This window comes from Bactrocera tryoni, chromosome 4 (genome assembly GCF_016617805.1).
Source record: "Bactrocera tryoni isolate S06 chromosome 4, CSIRO_BtryS06_freeze2, whole genome shotgun sequence".
Classification (NCBI taxonomy): Eukaryota; Metazoa; Arthropoda; class Insecta; order Diptera; family Tephritidae; genus Bactrocera; species Bactrocera tryoni.
The window spans coordinates 45037776-45057305 of NC_052502.1; the positions used below are offsets into that span (position 1 = coordinate 45037776).

General features: G+C 34.4%; 1 non-coding gene across 1 annotated transcript; it reads left to right on the plus strand.

The window, feature by feature from the left end:
• The first annotated feature begins 12969 nt into the window (after positions 1-12969).
• Trnae-cuc lies at positions 12970-13041 on the plus strand. Its single transcript has one exon. It is a non-coding gene; the product is annotated as a tRNA-Glu (tRNA).
• Positions 13042-19530: the final 6489 nt, after the last annotated feature.

The following is a 19530-nucleotide window of genomic DNA, read 5'->3' on the forward strand; positions in this document are numbered from 1 at the left end:
ACCCGATGCGACGAATAAAACTAGAACTACGCGTTTTCAGCGCCAACTACCGCAAGATTTTTTGGACAACCTATTTTTACGCGAAAACTCCTAACATGTAGCCCATACTCAGAATACCTCATTTACCTCAGAATCATAGCTAATGAAATACAATAAGCTCCAGTTTGTTTGTCACTTGACGAGTGGCGCCATGTCCAAGCCCATCAAAATCAAGCGCTTACTCGTAAGAAAAACTTTTTTATTTGACAAATATTCATCAAAAAATTTGGTATAGTTCAATAGAATATTCAAAACTACCGATAAAAATCAAGATAAAGATCTCTATATACATGATATAAGAAATGCACTTGTGGGGATATTATAGCTTCAATCTATTGTTTAACGATTTCCTTTTATTTCTACAATTATTACAAAAGAACCCCTGTAACTTAAGGCGTTGCATGGGTTTAAGGTTTTCGAATTTTTTTATTTTCTTATTAAATTCTACAACACTAGAATATTGTCCTAAATTGTCAAGTTGGTCCGAGTAATAGTTTCGGGGATACAGCCTTGAGAACTTGTGCACTCGAGGCTAGCTAGGCTCGGTGTACCGTCTTTAAACGCGTTTTTCTCGAAACTATGTTTTTGAAGTCGGTTGGCAAGATTTCTCAAGAACTACTCAACCAATCTTCATGAAATTTTACACATGTCTTTGAGTTACAATTCTTAAACACTTTGACGAAGAATTTTTTTTGATTACAATTATTTGAAAAAAAAATGTCGCAATATTTTAATTTTTTTGTAAAAATGTCTACTCAATGTCTACTAATTTTCTGTTTTTTCCTTCGTCCAAGTTCTAAGTTAAGGTTTTAACTAAAACACGTAATTTTTTTTACTTTAGAGGATCCTGTAAAGAGTTATTCTGCCCACGCGGCACCTTTTTTCCGAGGTGTGACCGGAAATGGCGTCGCAATGGCCGAGTTTAAAATATTTTTTTCCAAAAATTTCAGAATTTCTTTGTAACAATGAAAAATTCTAATAAAATATTTCACTTTTTATATGAGGAAAAAATTATTGAAAAAAGCCGGTTTTTTACCAGAAGAAACCCATGTAACGTCTTAAAAAATATAATTAAAGAAAGAACACCGATTGAGTATGAAATATTAGAACGAGTTTAAATGGTTGCAGAATTATGCATTTTGAATAGAAGTATTTTAATTTCTACCGTGTTTAGAAAATTTCGTCTCTACTATTGCTTTAGCATTGAACAAAAGAACGGTCGAGTCAACTTCCCGAGTATAAGACGGTTGCGTCAACAATTCAAAACCCAATTTATGTAATTTTGAGGGCAGAGCTTTACTTTTGACTTTCTTACTAGACTGTCAGCCATCTCTATTAACCTATTATACCGCCACCCTAATTTTTGAGTTTGAGTTTTTAATTTTGAGTTTTTGTGCTTTCGTCTATAGCAGCCCCCTTTATTTGTTCTCTGGTTTGCGGCATTCAAAATACTATATCCTAGGAACCAATTGTCCGACAGCTACCAGTATGAAATTTATTCAACAGTTTTTAGAAGATTAGGTTAGTTGTAGAAGGGACCTCTACCCACTATACGAAGTTATCATCCCAACCTGTCTATCCATATCACAAAACAGACTGTATGTTTTAACAATAACTGAAACCTTTAAGTATAACGTTCGGTTCTTGAAACCTTTTAAGCAAACGCAATTTTCGTATCTTTCCCGCAACGTTGTGTCCGGGTATAAAAAAGGTGAGGGGAAAAAAGGTCTTGCCTTTTGCCAGTTGGACAGGTGCAAGACAGCAACGTAGAGTCCAAAGGTGCATACAAGCATGCCAATACACCCTCATAACTGTACCTTATCCCCATGCTTGATATGCATGCACGTATACACATGCACATACTCGTAGTCATATGTCACATGCTACCACCTTGGCGATGGCGTGCGGCGTTTATTGCATTTGCTTACACGTTTTGTTTCCTTTTTGTTTTTGTACTTTTACACCCTCCATCGGTGTATGTGTTATGTTGTTATTGTTTCCTATTCGCTTTGCTAGCGTTTATTTTAAAATACTTTAAAGCTGCTTTGACAAAAGAAGACCATCGCTGAAATTGACATAACGTCCAAGAAGCAGCACAAACCAAAACCAAATCATACGTACAAATGTACTTATTTGCTGGTGTTGTTGTAATAACATTAGCCGGTACTTATTACGAGTGCTAAATTACCAAAGTTCTTACCAATATTCACCAATAGCTGTGCTTTAAGGGGGGTTGAGTTTGTGACGCCTCGCACCATACAGGGTGCACGTTTTGACGTACACCTATATGTCAGTTTTCTCATAGTGATTAGGTGGAACAGAGGTTACAAGTTCTTACAACTAACTAGAAATACTAAAAAACAAGAAAAAACATTAACTTCGCTAACGTTTTGCATACATTTTGATCGTTTAGTTTGCATGCCAACTACATATATATGTATATGCCATGATGGTTCGATATCGGAGCTTTCGTCAAATGAGCAGCTTTTTGGGAAGAAAATGACATGTGTATGTAAGTCTTCACTAGTTCAGGTACAGTCAGAAAAATGTACAGATCCACTCAGCTCGTCACGCTAATCATTTATATATTTTTTTCCCAGGGTCCTTGAGGGTGTTACAAACTTCGTGAAAAACGTATACACTTTGGTTTATTTCTTGATTTTACTACCCTTACTATGATTTGTTTTTCAAAATACCCAAGGGCGCATGCTTTGACAACCTCTCTGATTACTTTTCTATAACATTGTATTATCCAATGGTAGATTTTATGAATTATCACGGATATTTTGAAATCTGAACACAAGAGTCTGTCGGTATAGAAAAGCTTGAAATTTAAAAACGAGTAGAAGAAGATAGGGACTGGTCTGTTAATGGAGTTTCAGAGTTCATTCACTGATAAAGGATCAAAAACCTCTTCGATAACCGAGAATTTGAAGACTTAATACTACCGACCTTGATATGAGACAACCAAACAGAGTTTTACAGATGACCATTGAAGAGATGGTCGGAAGTGATCCTAGCCGACCTTGTAACTCTTTCAGGATATTTGAAGAATATTTATAAGCAAATAGAAGACAGAAACCGTGACTAAGAGGTGCAAATATGAATTCCTCTGTTTAAGCGTTCGATCTCATTTCCGACCAAGAAAAATATTTTATTTGACAGAAAAAGCAAACATCTTGCCTTCAAACAGCTTCTCATAGTATTGGTGGGTCAAAACAGGTTGGACCGCATATACAAAGCGTATATATGAAGTATAATCTTCAGGGTTCAATATTTAGCTTTCAAGTACCACTGAAGGCAAAATATACTTTAGCTGTGTAAAAGATAGTCTCCTAAGTTGGAATCTATATGTAGGAGTTTTAGCTCTTTTCTGACGAAAAAAGGAATTAAAATTGTTTAAACTTCATCAATGCTTGGTAATAAAATGCAAAATAGTCGACACTTTGTGTATATTGTTTCCCAAAAGCTTGCAACTTATTATTGTTAAAGGGTTAGAGAGCAAATATAAATACTTAAGACAAGCCGTCTCTACCCCTGGGCAGGTGGAATTAATTCTATATAAATCTTAAGATTGACAGAAATATAACTTCTTGGCATCTTCCAGCCATCTCTGAGTCAATCTAGTTGCTGATCGCCAACTACAAATCACAAAACGTCAGGAAAAGCAGGGATGGTGCAAATTCAAATTATCGTCAAGTGGTTTGTAGAGGCATGAAATTTTCTGCACCCTTGTGTATATGTACATATGTACGTGCATTCTGTTGGTTCCTATTGTGCTTATCAGCGACATATTATTTATATTGAACTTAATTCAAACTGCACTGTAACAAGTTACATCACCCTGTTATCGCTACCAAAAGCTATCTTTTCTATACTTTCTTCATAGATCTCATTCTTTTAGGCCTGCACACTAAACTGGGAAGGTTTTCCCCTTATCCATTCTAAGAATACAAATGAAAACGTACAAAATTCATGTTGTGAGTTTTAGAAAACATATTACCGTCATATATACATATATCATACTATCTCATGACACCTCATTCTGCATAGTGAAATAATACTTAAGTGGGCACAATCTGTTCCGCTCGCCTTCAAATGGCTCTGTGACAATTATCGAGGGTATTTAAAATCGGTCGCAGAAGCCATGGCTGTGTTGTGGCGTGTGCTGTGACACAATCGTTGTCGCTGCCGCTGCCGCTGCTGGTGAATATGAGCGGCGATTAAATTAGAGGAATTCGTGCCTAATTCGCTTCCAATGACACATTTCGAGCGGAAGCAGACAATGGACAGCTGATTGGTTCGCATATGTGTATGTATGTAGATATTCCCTTTGTATATTTGTGTTGTAGGCGCCATGGAATGAGGCAAGAAATTGTTAACATATTAATTTTAAATTAAACAATTTGTTAATTATAGTATTTTCACAAAGCGGAATAAAGTACAGTTATGGTGCGTTTTAGTGTAAACCTTTGAGAACTATTTACAAAGATAACTTTTTTATCACAAAAATGTATATTATAATAAAATTTAGTTTAAACAACACTTATTTTTAAGTTTCTGTAAATTAAAATTTTGAAAAAGTGATAGGTTTGGTTAATCTTAAGGGCCAATGAGCTACGCATAGATCAGTTTTCGTCCTTTGACGCTTTACGCGAATTTTAACAGACTCTGTGTCCTCACCATCGATATATCCTCAAAAGTATCATACCATGGGGACCTCAAATGCTTACATCGTATTCTTTCAATGCGAAACAAATGCACAAGTAGCCTGTATCGCTACCAGACAGTGACCAGTTAGTATAACGATCATGTTCCTACAGTCTTTTCTATCGAGTGCCAATATGAATTTTGTGTACTTCGATCTTGCTGCTTGGCTGTCTACGTAGATGTTGACTTTGAAATTGCCTGCAGATGCATTAGAGGCTAGTTCCGCGGCTTTCGCAATAGCAAGGATCTCACCTTGAAATATACTGCAGCGGACCGGCAACTTAAAAGGCTGCCTTGCTTTATGCCTAACTCTGGACAGTATATTCACGCACCTACTCCATCCTCCATTTTCGAGCCATCTGTATAAATGTTTAGAGTGTTGCGTGTAGTTAAAATACCTTTACGCCAACCATCTTTTTATACTCTCGCAACAAAGTTGCTAAGGAGAGTATTATAGTTTTGTTCACATAACGGTTGTTTGTAAGTCCTAAAGCTAAAAGAGAGATATAGGGAGAGAGATGTAGGGTTATATATACCAAAGTGATCAGGGTGACGAGTAGAGTTGAAATCCGGATATCTGTCTGTCCGTCCGTGCGAGCTGTAACTTGAGTAAAAATTGTGATATCATGATGAAACTTGGTACACGTGTTTCTTGGCTCAGTAAGAAGGTTAAGTTCGAAGATGGGCAAACCCACTGCCACGCCCACAAAATGGCGAAAACCGAAAAGCTATAAACTGTCATAACTAAGCCAAAAATAAAGATATTAAAGTGAAATTTGGCACAAAGGATCGCATTAGGGGCATATTTGTACGTAGTTTTTTTGGAAAAGTGGGCGTGGCCCCGCCCCCCACTAAGTTTTTCGTACATATCTCCGAAGCTACTATAGCTATGTCAACCAAACTCTATAGAGTCGTTTCCTTCAGGCATTTCCATATACAGTTCAAAAATGGAAGAAATCGGATAATAACCACGCCCACCTCCCATACAAAGGTTATGTTGAAAATCACTAAAAGTGCGTTAACCGACTAGCAAAAAACGTCAGAAACACTAAATTTTACGGAAGAAGAGGCAGAAAGAAGCTGCACCCAGGTTTTTTTTTTAAATTGAAAATGGGCGTGGCGTCGCCCACTTATGGACCAAAAACCATATTTCAGGAACTACACTGACACCCGAACTTAGCCCTTCCTTACTTGTTCTGTTTACATTCATTCATTCTTCACCAGTTGAAAAGTGGGACTATGTATAGTGTGCCAAACCGCCATTACCCACCAAGCTATGTCCGAAGGTTCTCTGTATGTAATTTTACTGCCCGAAAATTTTGTAACGTTGATTAATTTTGTAGTTACTTGAGCTTGCACATGGCATATTTAATATTAAACTCAGAGTTTATTAAATATTTTTAAGTGGTTCACAAACAGTTTATTTTTAATTTAGTTTGTTAATATTCAACGCTTTTTACAAACACAGAGTTAACGTTGAAATAAAATCCCTCTTTAACTCGTCTTAAACACCTCTTGGTTAAGAGTTTAAAGATATGTAACTTTTGTAAAAATTGGACTCTTTGACTATTTTGGTAATTACTTAAGTATCATGGAAATGTTGAATTAAACTTATTAAAGAGAGCCTATTAAATACTTTTTAGTTGTTCATTAATACTAAAACTTAAACTGAATTTTATTTTAGTTCTGTAGTTTGCTAAATATTTAACTTAAAGCAGAAAGTTTACAATACAATACAACTTTTCTGTAACCAGCCTACATAGAACACAACTTATTTTTGCAGCTTTTGACAAAAAACTTTTTGACTTTCAGCATTTTTGCTGAAAAAATTTTTGTTGAACACTTTCAAGTTGTTCATAAACACAAAACCTTGAACTTCAGTTTACTTTTCAGTTCGGTATTTACAAACACAAAGTTTACAATAAAATAAAAAAATTTCTTTAACTCGCTTTAAACACCAATTAATTTGGAGTTTTGAAAAACTTTTGAAAAAATCGATCTCATTGACTATTATGGCAGTTACATACTAAAAAAATGTCAAAAAGAATTTCTTAAGCACTTTTTTTGTTTTCTTAAAAAAGAAAGCTTCAACACGAGTTTGTGAGAGCGCACTATTCGCTCCATATATTTTGACTGTTGATCATCCCTCGTGTAGTGGCTGCCATTATTAAAAATTATATATCTAATGATATATTGGGACTATACTTTTTAAACCCGTTATTTCATAACAAACATGTAAGCTGAAGAGCATAACTAATGCGTGGGTAGAGCGGTAAACCCCCACTAATAATTCAACAGTAAATTATGGAGAACAACGCAGAAGATTTGTATATTTGCATATGTATGTGCATTTGTATTTACATATATCGTATAAGGCTGCTTGTAAGTTTTAATATGTATTTGTTAAGAAATATGTGTATAGCGCGGCATAGCTGCTCAACGACAGTCGCGGCGAAAGAAGCCAAATGTAATACGATCCAAAATGTGCAACTGCAATAGGGGTCGCACACACTTACATATACATATGTTTACGATGTAACACCTGTAAACATAATTACATAAAAATATACATATTGGTATTACATTTAAAATATCTTCTGACTTGTTGTGCGCACACTTCCTTTTTGTTGTTGTTGTTCGTCGCGAGGGGGTACGCTTTGCTTATGCTAAACCAAAATTGGTAACAAAAAGTGTACCGATTTGACTACCAACTTTACATACTTATTTTTAATTGCGATATTTGTGCTTCTTGGTATTGGTTGTTTTGCTGCTTGCTGATGGTGTATAGGGTGTGAAGAAAAAACACTGAATTAAACTTGCGCGATTGCAATTGCAAAATGCATTCTTCTCCTTAATTTTTACATTCACATATGTATGTACATATGTAATATGTTGAAAATGCATATAAAGGACGCGTAAGGGTCTCACTTGTATGGCATCGAACTGCCGCAATTGCTTCTGGCATTAAAAAGTGATAATTACAGTTATAGTCAAATCTGAAGCGTTTATTGTTTAGTAACGTATGATGGCTACGATAAATATTTTAGAAGTACTATTTCAGATAGTCATACCACCTGTGAACCGACTATTTGGTGCAACCCGGGAATCACCGAAATCTTTCATTCGAGTACACTGTGCGCAAAAAATAGACTTTTTATTTAAAAATTTCATTCATCGAAATATTTTTTTTCTATGTTGGTATGACTCTCAGTGAACTACCTCCACAACAACCATCAACATCAACTAACGATCAACACGTCAATTAAATAAAGGAATTGGTGTTTGAGAATCAACGATTAAAAGTCAGAGATCTTACTTGCATCGTTATGATATCGTTAGGATCAGTAAAAACCATTTCGAAATATTATAAGGGCCTAATAAAAGTGAAAGCACGATTGGTTCCAAAATCAATAAATTTTTTCAGCGTCGCGTTAATGTCTGTGAAACAATACTTTACGACTGGCAGGATGTCATGAAATGTATTATTACTGGCAATAAGTCTTCGATCTGTGTTCGATCCGGAAACGGACGATCAATCGGCCGAATATCGTAGCAAAAGTAAGCCGAAGCCACGCAAAGCAATCAAAAATCAAAGTTATGTAGACAGTTTTCTTCAATTATCGGGGTGTGGTGCACTCCGAATTCTTATCGACCGGCCAAGCTGTCAACAGGGAGTACTATTGGAGTGTTATGCGTCTATTTGTAAAAAGGCGGAATTATGGGCCGACAAACCTTGGTTTTTGCACCACGATAACTCACCATGGCATACTGCATTGATTCTTCGTGAGTTTTCAATCAATCTCGTGCCGTAAACACCATTTTCGCCTGATTTAGCTGTGTGTGACTTCTGGCTATTCAGCAAGTTCAAACCACTGCTCCGGGAAAACCGTTTTGAGGCTATTCCGGAAATTGACTTTGACAACTTTTTCAAGGATTGCAGAAAACGTTACTTTAAATCGAATGTTGAAAAAAAATAGCTGTGAAAGAGAAGCAATCAATAAGAGAATTGTGAAAAAACTAAAATGTGATGAATGCTGAAACTATTTCATGGATGTTTTCTCATACCTTTAAAAGGATTATGGAAGAACTTTAACAGTAACATGGAAGAACTTTAGTAACAGCGAAGATATTGGTCACTTTGTCGATATGGATGAAATAGTTGAATAAGCTAAATAATGCGATTAAGATAAAGTCAATGTAGAAGATAAATGCGTGGAAGCTACATTACATGCTGTCTTGACGAAAAGGAAGAAATTTCTGTAAACACAAATTACATTTAGTCTATTGACTTATCTGTCTGACATAGTATTTTCTTCCTGTTTATACTCTTGCAACATATTGCTGCAGAGTGTAATAGTTTTGTTCACCTAACGGTTGTTTGTATCGCCTAAAAATAATCGATATAATAATATATATATAAATGATGAGATGAGTTGAAATCCGAGTTACTGTCTTTCGATTATTAACAGAAAACCTATAAAGTCCCAAAACTAAGCACTAAATTAAGAGATAGAACTGTAATTTGGCACAGGGGAACGCAGTTCCAAGAAGCAAAAAAATAAAAAAGTAGACGCGACTCCGCCCTCTAATAAGTAATATACGTATCTCCTAAACCACTAAAGTTACAACTAAATTAGCCTTACGCAAATATTATAAGAACTCTTACCAGCAGTCTGATAACGGTACTGTTAAAAACTACTAAAAGCGCAATGAATCAGTAACTAAATATGCAAGAGACATTAAATTTTACTTACAAGATGGTATGAGGGCTTTATGGGAGCAGATGTGAAAGTTGGTAGACGGGCGTGGCACCGCCCACTTTTTGGTGAAATCACATATCCCAGGCCTCGACCAAATTTAATACGTATTCTTCTTATATTCCTATTGCACAGCGTGATAATGGGCGAAATCAGACTACAACCACGCCTACTTCACATATTACACAGTTTTAAAATAAGAAAGCAATCAACATAATTGGATAACATTTTGCACTAATAATTCCTTTAAAATATGCCACTTTATGACCAAAATTTGTTCACATCCAAACAGACCTCTACAAGCCCCTATGTATTGAATACGCGGACCCGAGTACCTATAGTTGACTTTGGACCGAAAATATCGTTCAATGTATGAGTTGTATAACTGAAATTCAAAGAAACTTTTAATAGTATGTCTATGTGCAGAGTTGAATCGAGTCAATACTTCCTTTAGCCCCATATACTTAATATATATATTTGCGAGCTACCGAGTGATTCTATACCGCATTTGTCAGCCAATTTGTGAGTTATTTTAATAAAATTGAAACAGTGTGTTTTGCTCATAACAAGGTATCTTTGTCCTAAAATAGACACAATTGGGTGAAAACTTGACCCAGCTCCGATATAACTTTCACCAGGATTTTCGACCATCCGGCTGACTCTGCGCCATATGATTGGTATACAGTCATCACCTTAATGAAACCCAGGGAACATTCTTTTGGTATGTGACATGATAATAATTAATAGATAAAATCGGGTTTGTACTATCCCAACACCCATAATATCCGTATATTGCTATAAAGTGATCTTAAGTGTTCTCTTCATTTAGATGTTATTTAATAGTTTGTTTTAATTCACATATTGAAATAAACTGTATTTTTCGGATAGTTCTATTGTAAATATTTATACCTCATAACATTTTTCCTCTTTATCAAATAAAAGATATTCCGAAAATTTGAGAGAAATCTGCTGAATGCTCTAGCAGAATACGCAGATAGAATCCTTTTGCAACTTGTAAGCGGAATTTTCCACGACGATTTGTTAAGTGCTTTCTGAAAGGTTTTCACTTTCTTGCAAATATTATACGTTCTTCAAGAGACACTGCCTTGGCTTGTTGTTAGAAAGTTTACATTTAAAGTAACAAAAAAGTATAAAAAAATTTACAATTTATGAGTAATAAAAGTACTTATAAGATTAAAAGCACTACAACATAGGTATCAAATAAAAAAACAGGGTGCTGCTATCTGTTTACCAAATAAATTTATAAAACAATTATAATTACTTATTTTATAAAATAATTGACGACAAACTAAACGATTTAAAGAAATATTTCTCTCAGCGAATTTCTGAAAAGGGCTGTCAAAATTGGGAAAATGTTTTGAATAAATTAAATATCATCATATTATAAAAAGGTATTAAAGGTTTCGATCGGTTTATATTATTTTGTTCATTCGGGTTTATAAAATTAACTAGAGGACCCGCCCACGCTTCACTGTGGCTTATACATAGATAATACTACTACTACCATCTATATGATTTCTATTAGTTGGATTATAACTACATATTAGTTAATGAGATATAGCATTTTTTGAAGCGACTTGTGTTAGTTTACAAAAAAATGGATCATAAAGCATTTCGTGTAATAATAGAGCATTGCTTTTTTGGGGAAAATACTGTTGAATTTGGGCTCAGGGAAATCTACAGTTGAAAAGATATTTGCTAAGCTGGAAACAGGCGAAATGAGCAAAGTAGGTGCCTCGCAAGTTCATAATCCAACAAAAAAAAAAAAAACAAATAACTTATACTGAGAAGTGTTTAAGTGCTCCCTAATCGGAATAAAGCCGAAATTTTTCGTCGGTGATAGAAACATAGCTCCATCATTTCCCACTGAAGTCCAATCGACAGTCATTCTAGTGGACTACTCTTGATGAATCGGTTCTCAGGCGTGGAAAAACAAAAAGGCGGCTGGAAAGGTTATGACATCAGTCTTTTGGAATGCACGTGGTATAATACATACTCAACGACTGATTACTGAGCCAGTTACAATCTATGTATTTCACTGCGTATTTGATTGCAATTCTTTTCTTCTATTCCAAATATTTAGCAATTGTATTATTTTTAAGAAGACTCTGTTTAAAATGGTACGCATATATTCAAATGATTCCTACAAACATGAATTTTGAACAAATGCTTATGATTTAAAATATAATTTTTATTTATTTATTTATTTATAATAATTCATATAACAAAAAGAGTTTTGTTATATATGTAAATACATAAACGCAGCACTGGCTACGAGGCCTTCAGCCGAATATAATTTTTGTATTTATGAGTTGTATTAAACTTTGACATAAAGAGATAAAAGGTATCCTATTTCCTTACCCTGGTTCTAAACTACCTCTCCACCAATTTTCAGCCAAATCGGTTCAGCCGTTCTTGAGTTTTAAATGGTGTAACTAACAACAACTTTCTTTTATTTATATAGATGATATCAATTCAAACAATTTAAAGAAATATTGTGGTAAGCTCATTTTCTTGATAAGGATTGCCACCTTTTTGAAAATATTTTAAACTAATTAGATATAATTAGTATGAAATTAAAGGCTCCAGCGAAATCTTTGATCTGCAGTTGTCACAAGCCATTAATATGATTCCTAGGAATTAATCGGAATAATAAAATAAACATAAAATGGGTATTTATTTTTTTATTTTTTATTTTGATTTAATTATCTTTTTTCTTAGTTTTTGACGATGGATACCCATTTAACTTCTAACTTAATGGAAGAGATCATTTTAGAAAGCAAATATCTATCATACAAAATATATGAAACTAGATGTGTTTTTCAAGTAGTTGGAAGCGAGATTTAAGTTTTTCTGTCTGATAATAAGAAAAAGAGAGAAAACTGTTTGGCTGGGGAACAATTCTGTTACAATTATGAGCTCATACTTAGAGATATTTTCGTAGAAGTTTGCTATTTTCCAGAATACCGAGCGAAAATAACATTTGCTGGTATTACCCACCCTGAGAAATATACATAAAAGTTTTTAATTTCAAAAAAATATAATTGTGAAATGTACTTCATACTTATCACTCACATTAAGCGAAGATTCTACGCATAAAAAACGTTTTGTTTCTTTGAAGATAAAGATAATAATTTTATTTCGCAAATATTTAAATGTGAAATTAGAAACAGATAGAGAAGAAAATAAATGTATTTTATAAATTATTTCTAAATTTATCTTTCGTTAAAATATAATAAAAAATTTAAATTTATGATTATCGACTACATGTGTATTCTCGCACTTTATGCATTTTGATTTTAAAAATATGCCTGCATCAACATTTCACACACACATACACACATGGTAATATTTTTAAATATATGTATATGTCTATAATAGCGAATTAGAATAACCGCCACGCTTGCTTATTATAAACTATCTAGTAAAGCAGCATTAAGTGTCCCATATTGTCTAGTGGTTAGGATACCCGGCTCTCACCCGGGAGGCCCGGGTTCGATTCCCGGTATGGGAAAAATATCTTTTAATAAATATTATAAAATGTATGCTTATGTAGACGAAAAGTGCATAACATTTTTTATGCCGAAATTAATTTTGATGAAAATGAAGAGGTCTCCGAAATAATGGCATATCCACACGTGAATAAATCTTATTAATAAAAAGGATTTCTGCATGTAGATTTCAGTATGTATGTGGGTATATGTGTATCTACGTGCAAGTACACATGTACATCAATATATTTCGTACGTCACGCATGTCCTTTATAATTCGTGCGAATAAGGATGCATACACTCACAGAAGTAATACATAATATACATACCCACATACATACATACATGCATACATGTAGTATATGTATACAAAAAACGTCGATGCGCAAAGGGCAGTTGGAGCGTCACGAAAGGACGGCGGCAACTGCAAAATTACATACATATATATATGCTGCAGTTAACGGTTATTCTGCCACTTGTATGTATATATGTGTATATATGGTAAAGTAAAGGGCGCGGAGAAGGCCATTTAAGGGTCGCCTATACATATAAAAGTATACATATACATACATATGTATCTATACAGTCACTATTGCACTATATACATACACATATATACAAAAGTACATATACAATTACATATACTATACGTAACGTTGCAACAACACTGTTGACTGCAGTTCATTGAAAACTTCGCAGTCGGAATATGAGCGGTTGAGGGGTTGCTGCGCGTTGGGGGGGGTGCGTGTATTCGGATATGTATAGTCAATGCCATTAAATGTGCACATTGTGGTGTTTACTTTCGTCCTTCATTTGTCATACGTCACAATCGAAGAGGTCGGTATCCGATGCCGCTTGCAATATTAATTTACTGCAACAAAAAATTTTAATAAATAAAAAGCTGTGGACAGGTGAATTCTAGAGCATTTGAGGTTCGAAACAAAGTAAATATTTTCATTTATATCCGAAAATAATCCAAATTCTTTAATTGCCTATTAAGATTGAAAAATCAGCTATTGAATCAAGTTGTTAGAAGAAAGATTTCAACATATGCATATGTATGTATATAAGGTTTGCGTTTCAAAATTTTCAAACAAGTGGCATCCCTATACTTGGAACGTTCTTTTTCTATTGATTACACTGGTCAACAAATTTGTATTTTTTTTTGTCACATAAAAATTTATATATTTACTATATAATATACTAGGGCCACCAAATAATAATATATCAATGAAAAAAAATGTACACATCATGTTTTTTTGTGACATCAAAACATATATTTTCGTAAAAAGTACAAAATTCAGTCACACTTACAGAATTATTTCCTAATATCTAATAGATACTTATGATTTTCTTGAATATTTGGCTTCCGGTAGGTCCCTTTTAAGTCGCCAACAATAGTTTGCTAGCATTCCCGGACTCCATTTCCTTTGATAACGCTTATGCATTAAGGAAATGTCTTGATGGAAGCTCTCACCTTGTTCGTCACTCACAGCACCCAAGTTTGCCGGAAAGAAATCCAGATGAGAGTCCAGCATATGTATTTTTAAGGACATTTTACACCCCAAAGCTTTAAATGATATCATAAGTTCATTTATTAAATCTTTGTAATTTTCCGCTTTATGGTTAGCTAGAAAATTTTGAACAACATTCACAAAACATTTCCAGTCGAGTTTTTCTTGATCATTCAGTTTTTCTTCAAAGCTCTTATCCTTCATCAATTGCCGTATTTGTAGGCCTACAAATATTCCCTTTTTGATTTTCGCCTCGCTGAGCTTAGGAAATTTCTCTTTTAGATATAAAAATCCATCTCCATCTTCCGGACTAGAATTCTCACTTTTTGATCAATTTGGAGACATCGGCACAGGCAGTTCGGCACTATGTAGGATGGGTCTCTTGGCCGAAGACAAGTTTGGATACTGGATAGTGTGTTTGGATTTGGTAGTAATACCTTTTGTTTGAGTCAAACAAAAATAACAATCACTTACATGATCCTTTGGTTCCGTCGAAATCATTGGTATAGCAAATGACAAATGTCTAGGTTCTTGTTTAGCCCAACCTAAAAGGAGCCTCACACACGTTACACAACATTTATGTGGAACCCAGGATTTGTCTTGATTCCTCACAAGAAAACCAAATTAGTCTAAATAGCACTGTGTTAGTGATGTGAAATTGCGACGCTGAGATGTCAAAGTTAATTCTCCAAACATACTTGTATAACAAAAATTGTCCGGGTTGTTCAAACACTTTCGTGGGATATTTATGATCTAACTAATGTAAATAAAATGTAATTTAGCAAACACAATAGTTACACAGTCGACTAAATGCAGTTATGTAAACAAAGAAACGTATATGAGGTCAGAAATGAATATGTAGCTGTCACAAGAAAACTGGATGTGATAGAAACAAAACTGTTATATATTTTGAATGAGGGTACACCAACATAAATAAAAATCATAACAAAGTTCATGTGACAATACTGTGTTTACTGTGTGTTATCAGTGGTTATGCTTGTATAAAAAAATAAAACATTCAAGTGAAAACGGCTAAACCAGTATGAACCGTCAAGAATATTTCGTTTGGAGAGATTGACAAGCGAACATTTACTATGAGCAGCTCCTCTACGGCCAAACTCTTAATTCGGATCTGTGCTGCCAACAGTTGGGCCGTTCGAAGGAATCAGTTGACCATAAGCGACCAGCTGTGGCCGAAAGGAGAGGACTTGTGATCCATGAAGAAAACGCCAGGCCACACACATCGAGAATGGCTCGTCAGCTGGGATGTTCTCATACATCGACCTTATAGTTGGATTTCGAAGATAATAATTACTCCCTGTTCCTGTCTACGGCGAATAATTTTGATAGTAAAAAATTCACGTCAAGAGAAGTTTGTGAAAATCAACTTTTGCGAATGAGTACGCAGGTTTCCAAGATAACTACATTATGCAATTGCCTACAAAAAGGCAATAACTTTTTAAACAAAACGTTAAATGTATGACTTAAAACGAATAATTCTAACTATCCTAAATAAAACTGTCAATTTATTCAATAATAATGGATTTGTATTCAGTAGACCTTATATCTACATTTCTCCAAGTAATTGCTCGCGCTTTCGTTTTATCAAGCGATAACTGCTTGTAGAAATAACTTCTGCAGTTGGTCGAAATAGTAGCTACTCCTTTCAGTCCGATTTCGTCAGCAGCTTGGTTCTAATTATGATTTTAAAGGCACCAATATCCTTAATATCATAAAACGGAAAAGAAAATCTGTTTCACAACTTAATTGCTTCTAAGATAGTTTGACTTTTATACAAAGTGTTAATCATCCTTCGCTAAGCTTATTACAGGAAAAGTGCTAACTTGATATTTTATTTCATAAAAATCCAAAAAATTTTAGAGACGTTCTTTTTATTTCGAAATAATTCCTTTAAAGCAGATATTCAATTTTATTATTTGACATCTTTATAATCCATTCTGAGAATACTTCATTTGGGTTGATTACTTGGAAATCGTTAAATTTTCTGGGTTACTTTTTTATAAAGTTACATGGTGAAGTACTTGGTCTTTATCCTTGATAGGAAGCTATAAGGGAAGCTAAACATGGAGAAGAGAGTTAGAAAGGTTGCCTTACAATGTTTCAGTGCAGCAATGGGAAGAGCTGGGTCCACCCAACAAAGGTAAATATAAAACTGTAGTTAAGCCAACATTGTTTTATGCTATCGTGGTCTGGTGGATGGCGCTTAGGAAAACCATAATATCTAAGCAGCTGGAGCATGCTCAAAATGCGGCCTTCATGGGCATCTGTGGCGCAATAAGGAAAACCCAAACAGTAGCAGTCAATGTCATTCTACAAGATGTTATCTGTAGACATAGTTTTAGGTGCTAAGCGGCGAAAGCTGCAATTAGACTTATCGAATCTGAATGTAAGAAGCGACATACTAAAAGTCTGCACTGATTTGATTGTATTCTTTACAATTTAGATCACTGCATAGCAGAACCTCTCTTCTCCACTCATATATGTACGAGTGATTAATGGAAGTGGTGAAGCCGTTGGAGAAAAGGTGCAGTAAATTTTTTCACGGATGGATCGAAAATAGGATCGTTAAGAGGGAGTGTAGAAAGTGTGGTCGTCTGTCGAAAGTTCTGCATCAACTCCAATTTCAGACAATCAGACCACTGTACAATGGTCGGTCTCGTATGGAATCAGCGGCCAAAAATACTTCCACTGCCTTTATAAAAGTGAAACTTTTGCTAAAGCTTTTTAAGATCTCCCTCTTCCGTTTCCCAATCCGCCACCACACGATGGTAACAAATTTTAATTAATTATATTTAATTAAAAAAGTTGATAAACGAAACAAAAATTTTTTGAATATTATTCAACTAAATCAAAAACTGATTTTAATAAAATTTATTTACTTTTGCATGATAGTTTCTTTCACTGGTGATGAAAGGATCTAAGCTCAAAAGCAGTCGGTTTAGCAAGTCCTGATTTCTAGCGAAATTGAATTCGAACAGGACGGAAATAGCGGGTGGACGAAGGTCTGCAGTTTTTCCAAATTTGTCGTGCTCCTCATCATTTGCGATTTTTTTTTCAGTTATACAGATACATATATCGTGACAAATAAATTATTGTTTTCAAAATTATTATTTTCAAATTTCTGCTTATATTCGCTCTGACCTGAATTGCCATCAAAGCCACATATTCCTATTGATAATAGCTAATTAGAGGGCTCATTCCGTTTATTAATTACATTTGTGACACAATGTGGTCCAACAATTTTTTTTATCTCAATTACAATATCAGATTAGGAGACCTTTATTTGATCAGGATAACTGTTTTTCCTTTAAAATATTGTCATAGCAGGGTAAAAAGTTAATATCAAGTTTTTGTTAATGAAGCGTCTAATAAGTAGATACTGAAGCTATATTGAATTTGCTTCGGTGATAAGCGATATTAGTACTTCACACATTTTCTAAACCGATATGATGAGAAAATGATAAAATGAAAACCAAACCTCAAGTATGTATATATGTATATGTTTGCTGAAAAAAAAACATAAAAACAATGAAGTTTACACATATAAATAAAAAATTTTTTTAAAAATAATACACAAAAAATAGCATGCCTGGTAGAATAACAAGAATATCAGAGTTGCAAAAAGTTGCACCTGAAATCAAAAGCATAGACTTCGAAAACATTAACCAATATAAACAACCTTGATTCATTTGAGGGTGAGACAGGGATCACAACTTTTTGTATACCTGAAGTCGATATGTAAAGAAAAACATACCACTCAAAAGGGCACTTATAAAACAATTGTGTTAAAATAATAAAACAACAAATTTTTACATAAAAACCACTTTGTTATATAACATATACCTTTATTCTCAATATTCATTTCGATTTATGGGGATTAAGCACGATTTTATATTGGGATTTAATTTATTATAGCAGATAAGTTTTAAGCTATTTTGACTGCACAGTCCGCGTGTTTCTGCTGTCTCACTTCTTTCGCTTTTCGTAGCCCCTACGCATAGAATAGAGCAAAAATGTATTTACCATTAGTTTTATTGGTGTTTTAAGAAATAGCTTTGTTACAAACAGTGGTAAATTTCAAAATTTTATTTTTTTACTTTTGCTTATGAAATCGACCAGTGTGCACTGTAGCGTCTTTAAAGCGGATGTAGCTGTCATCAAGGTAGCAGTAAATAAGTACAGTATCGGACAAAACATTTGCAACTAGAGCGAAGTTCTAGATTTTTTTTGTCTTACAATGCCACGGTGAAGCACTCCGAGCATGTGTTATTGGTGATTATAATAACGGAACTTCTCAAAAAGAAATTTCTATGAAGTACAGAATTCACAAGTCATGAATTTCACGAATAATTTCGAACTTTATTAGGAACAAAACTGTCGAAGTAGTGCATCGTGGACGCCGACCAAGAAATACTGATGAAAATATTGACAGCTCAATTGTAAGAGAGGTAAAAAAATATCCATTTTAAAGAGCTCCGCAATTGGTAAAGAAGCTTGGGTTACCAATCTACTCAAGAACGGTCGCTCATCGCCTAAATAACGCTGATTTACTCAGTTACCGACCAGAGAAGGAACCGCTTATTAGTAAACGTAAGCAACTAAAACGATTGTGATCGCTAAAAATCATTTAGAATGGCCAATAAGCAAGTGGAAAACTTCTTTTTAGTGTGAGCCCAAATTTAATTTGGTAGGAAGTGACGGTGTGAGATTCGTTCGACGCCTACGAAACAAGCGTCTTAAAAATTTCTATTGTCTAAAAACAGTCAAGCATAGTTCCTATGTTATGGTCTGGGGATGCTTTTCTGCTTCTGGTTTGTGGCCACCAGGGCAAGAACCACCAGGGCAAGAACCCGAAGCATATGGCATAGGTCCTAAAATCATGGTTACAGAGGAATAAAGTAGATGTAATGGAGTGGCCTCTCCAGTCCCCAGACATTAATGTTTATGGGAAATTATAAAAAAAAAAAGAATTCATCG